Genomic DNA, 5,836 nt, shown 5'->3' with positions numbered 1-5,836 from the left:
TATTTTATTTTTAAATATTTTTTTCACATGTTGAAAAGAATGCGACCTTACTGTAACCCGTTCTAAGGTGACATTGTACATGGGTTTGCGTGTAAATTATTAATGAAGTCAAGTTTTTTTTATCCAAGTGTGTTAATTTTTTATAAGTTAGTTTAGTTAGTTTTTAACTTACGTTTGCTGAAGTATTTAATTTATTAAGTATCTAACTTAGGTATATAGTTGAGAAAACAAATCTTATCGTTTATGAATCACTTCCAGATAAGGTCTACGTTGGTTTACAAAACGCCATGGTTGTTTTCTTTCTTGGGACGTGGTAGATCTGTAAAGCAAACCATATGTGTCAGGTATTGAATGTAGCGACTTTCAAGATACTTCAGCCAGGTATATAAATTAGCAACCCTCGTTTGGTTTAATTAATCCATACCAGTATTCATTTCCTTTAGTCCGTAGGGAAACTTTGACATTTCAGCTCGTTATAAGAATCGAAAAAAAAACAACATATCCATCTGCTCTTAAGAACGTTAGAATTATTTAGACTTACCACAAGTAAGTAAGTTTCTTAGTATCTTTTTATAAGCAAGCTTTTATGTTTCTTTAAACATCTTCAATTCTGAGAATAATAGATAGTTTTGGTATAAGTTAATTTCTGACAAGTTTGGAAAAACTAATTCGCCCTTGTAAAGAGACAGATTCGCAAACACGAAGGGGACGTCAACATGTTACCTACTAATCAGAGTCTTTCATGAGTCGAACTTGCATTACGCAGGGCAAAAACTTTGTAAGACGCAAAGAAAAGTAAAGTGACTTTCAACACAAACGGAGTTCAGGTTAAAGTAAAAATGATGTATGTATTCTGTCTTTTCGATGAAATTTTGATTACGAAATTATTTTTGATAGCTTTAGAATTGCGTTGTTTTTTTTTAAAGCTTTATATTCAAATGCAAAATAAACAAGGTCTAAGCATTATATTTACGATAAATATGAATACCTACGTCGTCTTTTAACTAGCACTAATAAAGGTTACATATCAATACTCCGTAAAAATCACACCTTTCTTTCAAATGAATAAGTTCAGAGTAATAAGTGGGAGATCACAACAAAACTTTTCTGTGTAGATAGACAGGTACTGTGAGTGAATGGCCTTAACGAAATTCCCTACTCGTTTTACACGTTTCACTTTGCCACGAAACCAATAGAACCAATCAAAACAAATTACTTCTCCGAACAAACTCCGCAATGGCAGACATTTAGAATAAAAGTATGTGATTATTGGTCGTGTCAATCTGGTGTCCGAGCTAATAATTTTCGGTTCGAATCAATGCCGAGTGGTATATATTCGTGGAAGACAAACCAACCCAAGTTTATAGGGAAAAAAGCTCCGTAGCTCATTTATGTGAAAGTGCATTGTCACAATGCATATATTGAAGTGTGCGGTGTTTGGATAATCTACTCAGTGCTTGCATTTCTCGAGTTTCTCGTCTATAAAACTAATCGTAGATCTTAAATCTGGCGTCTCAATCTCGAACACGACAGACGAAATAACAAATAGTAATTTGAGGAAAAGCGTTTTCCAATGCATCCGTGAAAATAAACTTTTTCTTATTTAGCATTTTTCCAGAACAATATGATTGTATTATATAGCAAAATCGTGGAGAGCAGATTAGAATCACAAACTTTGAAGCTCAAAATAGAAACGTCAAAAAAGCAGTTAAAGTTTTTTAAATTTTCAAATGATTTAAAGAGAGTGATTTGATTCAAACGATTAAAAGCTTTTGCCAGAATATTGGTTTATCTGAAATGCGTTTACTCTTGAAAAGTAAACCTTTGTTAGTTTACCATTACAAAACGTTATATCATCATTCATATCATTATTTAGATGTCGAAGGATATTATTCATTCCACTTTACCTAACGTAAGTATTTCTTAGCCAAAGTTGTTTTTAACTATCAAAGTGCAAAACTTACTCTTCTATACCATTTCGTAAAAATGATTATAATATTCGTGAAGTTATTCATGGCATAACATTCAACATTATTAAAATATGAACATTCTAGAAATTTTAAATACAAAAATATTGTTGTAAAAGTGGTTATTTTTGCTTAGCCTAGAACCAACTACTGGCTTTTTGATCTTAGAACTGTAAATACAATAAACTTATCAAACCTATATGAATTTCTAGCGCAGACACGTTTAAAAATCACGGGATATTGTAATTGTGGGATTTGTGAATCTAGAAGTACTTATTAAAAAAATATATGTTCAGGATTAAAAAAGGAGTTTTTCTTTTCTTACCCTTTGAGGAAATATATTGTACAGAAAATTATTCAAAATTCAAAAAAATTATTTATTGCCCAAAAATACACAGTACAAAGGGTATAGCTTATAGGTTACATTCTATTTCTTCCAGCTAACCCACAAATACACATTATATTACATAACCCAGCAATTACATGTTAACAAATGTATGTAAATAAAAAATAAAAAAACAGAGGTATTTAATTTATGTAAGGTATTCATTTAAGGTGTAGTGACATTTGTTTAAAAGAAATGTTTTTAGTGATGATTTAAATTTAGGTACGTCGGTTATTTGTTTGATGCTACGTGGAAGGTTTTTATATACTTTAATGGCCATGTAGTGTGATCCTTTTTTAAATATAGTTTTGTTTGCTATTGGGATTAATAAGTTTTCTGTGAACCTTGTAGCGTATTTATGAGTTGAGTTTTTTTGTGGGAACTTTTCTGGAGATGATCGAACTAACAGGCATAACTCCATTATATATATATATCTATATTCGTCACTGTCAGAAGTTTGAGATTTTTAAAAATTGGCCTACATGAATCCCGGTGATCAGAGTTTGTAATTTTCCGTAGGCACCTCTTTTGGATGATAAATACATCTTTGGCATTTACTGAGTTTCCCCAAAAAACTATTCCGTATTTTATCATTCAGTATACGTATCCATAGTATGCGGTGATTACTGACTCAATGTTTTAGATATTTTTAAGGGTGCCTAGAATTATTTATATATATTTTTTATATTTCCACATCTATTAATGACATTTTAAAAAGCAAGACACGTTATATTCGAAAAGGAGAGCTAATCAATGAATTCAATTTTGAAAATTAAAAGTTCGTGCATTATTTTTTGTATATTTAGAATTCTTAAAAAAATCACATTTTCCATTAATTTTAATTTTTTACACAAACCCCACACAGGAGGCCTTGAGGTAAATACTTTCCCTAGGGGCCTATATCATCTTTGGGTATGCTGTGTGGAGGGTCTTTTTCAAGGAAAGGAAGGACAGTAAGTTACGGAAAGGAAAAAGGTATGAGAGGTGTCCAGGAGTGACGGACATAAGTATATATCCCTCCCGCTGCCACCCAAGGCGATGAGTCGAGAGACCAGTTGAAGAAGTCAAAGGGTCACCCCAAACCAACCTCGCCAGATCTGACATGCCACGCAGCTGGTGGGCAGGCGCGTCCTGAACTAGGGATTGCAATCCCGCAGCTCATTCAATCCCGCGGGATATATATGCGAGATTACTCAATCCCCCGCGGGATCACGCGGTATCCCGCATCTTTGAAATTATGTTATAAAATCAAATTGAAACTACAGATTTTTGTGTAAAAACCAACTTTTATTAAACATTTCATACATTAATCAACAGAAATTATTTATTTTCTATTAATTAAGTATAAGTAATTAGTAATCTGTTTTCTTAGATTCATCTTTAAATGTTTGGCATATTTTAATAGTTTTGTTTAATTTTACCCTTACTCCTAAAAACAGTTTTATATTTTTAATTCAGTCTTATTAATATAATGACTAACAATCAAATCACTACTTTCTCTTAGATGCTATTACTATGATATCAACCTACGGTGAAAACTTTTGAAAATACGCTCTTAAGAAGCAAATGGCATTTATTATATCATCTCCGAGCCTGTTTCTGAGTGAACTGCAAATGTATCCTGATCCTGAAAACGCTCTCTCGGCTTCTACGCTAGTAGGCTGAACCGTCAGGATATATTCATAGGCGAGCGTCAGGTACTCTTTTCTGATACCATAGGAGTCAAAGAACGTCATTTTCTTCAATTTTCTCAAAGACCTTTTGCTTGTTGTCCGGCTTTTTCTTAAATATTTATTTTTCTTGTTGAAGCTGTTTTTCTAATTCTTATTTTAGGGTTAGAGTAGGATCTGTATCAGTAGCAGATTTTCCAGCTATTAGTATAGGTTGTAGCGCGCGGTATATTACTGCCAATATACCATCTCTCTCTCCCCATATGGCATTGTCCCTGTCATGCTTCATGCAGGCGACGAGATGCGCAGAACGTTTTCTACGCATCCCCCCCACGCGGTCGACCATCCCTTACGCTGCTGACACGGGATGAAGCCCTTAAAAGCAACAACTCGCCCTTACACAGTACAGTTTGAAAATAAGTTAATATCAGCACTCTACCAGATGCTAGGTAGAAATAGTCGACTATCAGCAGATAATAAATTACTAATATGCAAGACGACAATAAGGTCGGACTTTACATACGTTGCACCCATTGGAGGACACGCAGCTCACACACAATAATTAAATAAATTACAAGCCCTGCAAAACAAAGCCATTCGATTAATATTGAATACGGAGAAGTGGATCAGGGTTAACACTCTCTACAAAGACACAAACATTCCTCTGATAAAGGATTCAATTGTTTCACCCTCGGAAAAATTCTATGCCCGCCTAGCCGGACGTGAAAATCCAACAATTAATACTCTCGCTCAATACTGCGAGAATGAAATTAAGAAACATAAAATATCTAAAATAATCCTCCGCAAGGAGTAAGCAATTAAGTATATAAAAATAAATAAATCCTGTCCCAAGTCGCAGTATAGTTTTAAGTTTCATTTCACACCACCTAATAAAATCATTCCATGTAAAGTTTCAAAAGAAAATCCAAATTTGCCCGCTAGAGTAAGTAAACTCATTGTTTAGGAACTCTGTCATTAAATAATATCTAAGTACACAGTACACAGTACAGCTCTTCTGTCTGCTCGCTTTGGCTAGTACCCTCCCTCAGCTGGCTACCCGTGCTCCGCACGGCCCTCTGGGGACAACTATCTACTACCATTGCTAAGCAACCGACTTGAAGACTACTAGACTTTCTAAAGACGCGCTCCTCTACTTGGCTACCTGTGCTGTGCATAGCCCTTGAGAGACAGTAATCCTCCCTAAGCAAACCTAGGCTAGTCCCGAACAGTTGTGCCGCGACTCGATTCTATTTTGTTGTTTCCAATTACTATCCTGCGAGGACCCTATATAAATTCTTGCCTAGTCGATAAATGTTATTTCAAAGTGTATTCGCGTAAATTGTATACCGTGACTATTTAGCTATTTGTGATCTGTGTAACCTAAACAATAAACTGTGTTTTAAGTCACCGAAAGTCTTATAAGGTGTATTTTCGAAGACTTCATCTGCATATGTTTCATCGTCTTGAACTACGACTTTTTCCATTATTTTCTTTATTTCTTGGCGTATTGCAACTTTTTTTGGCATGAAGAATCTATAAGAATGATCTGTATTTTTGATTTCTTCGTCGTACTTTTTCGGATTTTGCAAATAAATCGAAACTGTTAAATCAATGCGGCATCCTCGAATACGTTAATGTAGAATCTGTGACAACTGGTTACTCAACACCGTGTTTTGTTGTTGCAATTTATCCAAAATAAATCGAACTGTTGTATCTAGAGTTATAAGCGTTGACTCTCATCTACAAAGTGCCTCAACTTCTAATTTAAAAGGCTGCAAGTTAGCAATAAGATATTTTATTTTGAACCACTCATT

The sequence above is a fragment of the Hesperophylax consimilis genome, chromosome 1 (genome assembly GCF_061612785.1).
Source record: "Hesperophylax consimilis isolate HC1 chromosome 1, BYU_Hcon_1.0, whole genome shotgun sequence".
Classification (NCBI taxonomy): domain Eukaryota; kingdom Metazoa; phylum Arthropoda; class Insecta; order Trichoptera; family Limnephilidae; genus Hesperophylax; species Hesperophylax consimilis.
The sequence above is the reverse complement of the archived record's forward strand: the minus strand, read 5'-3'. Positions refer to the sequence as shown.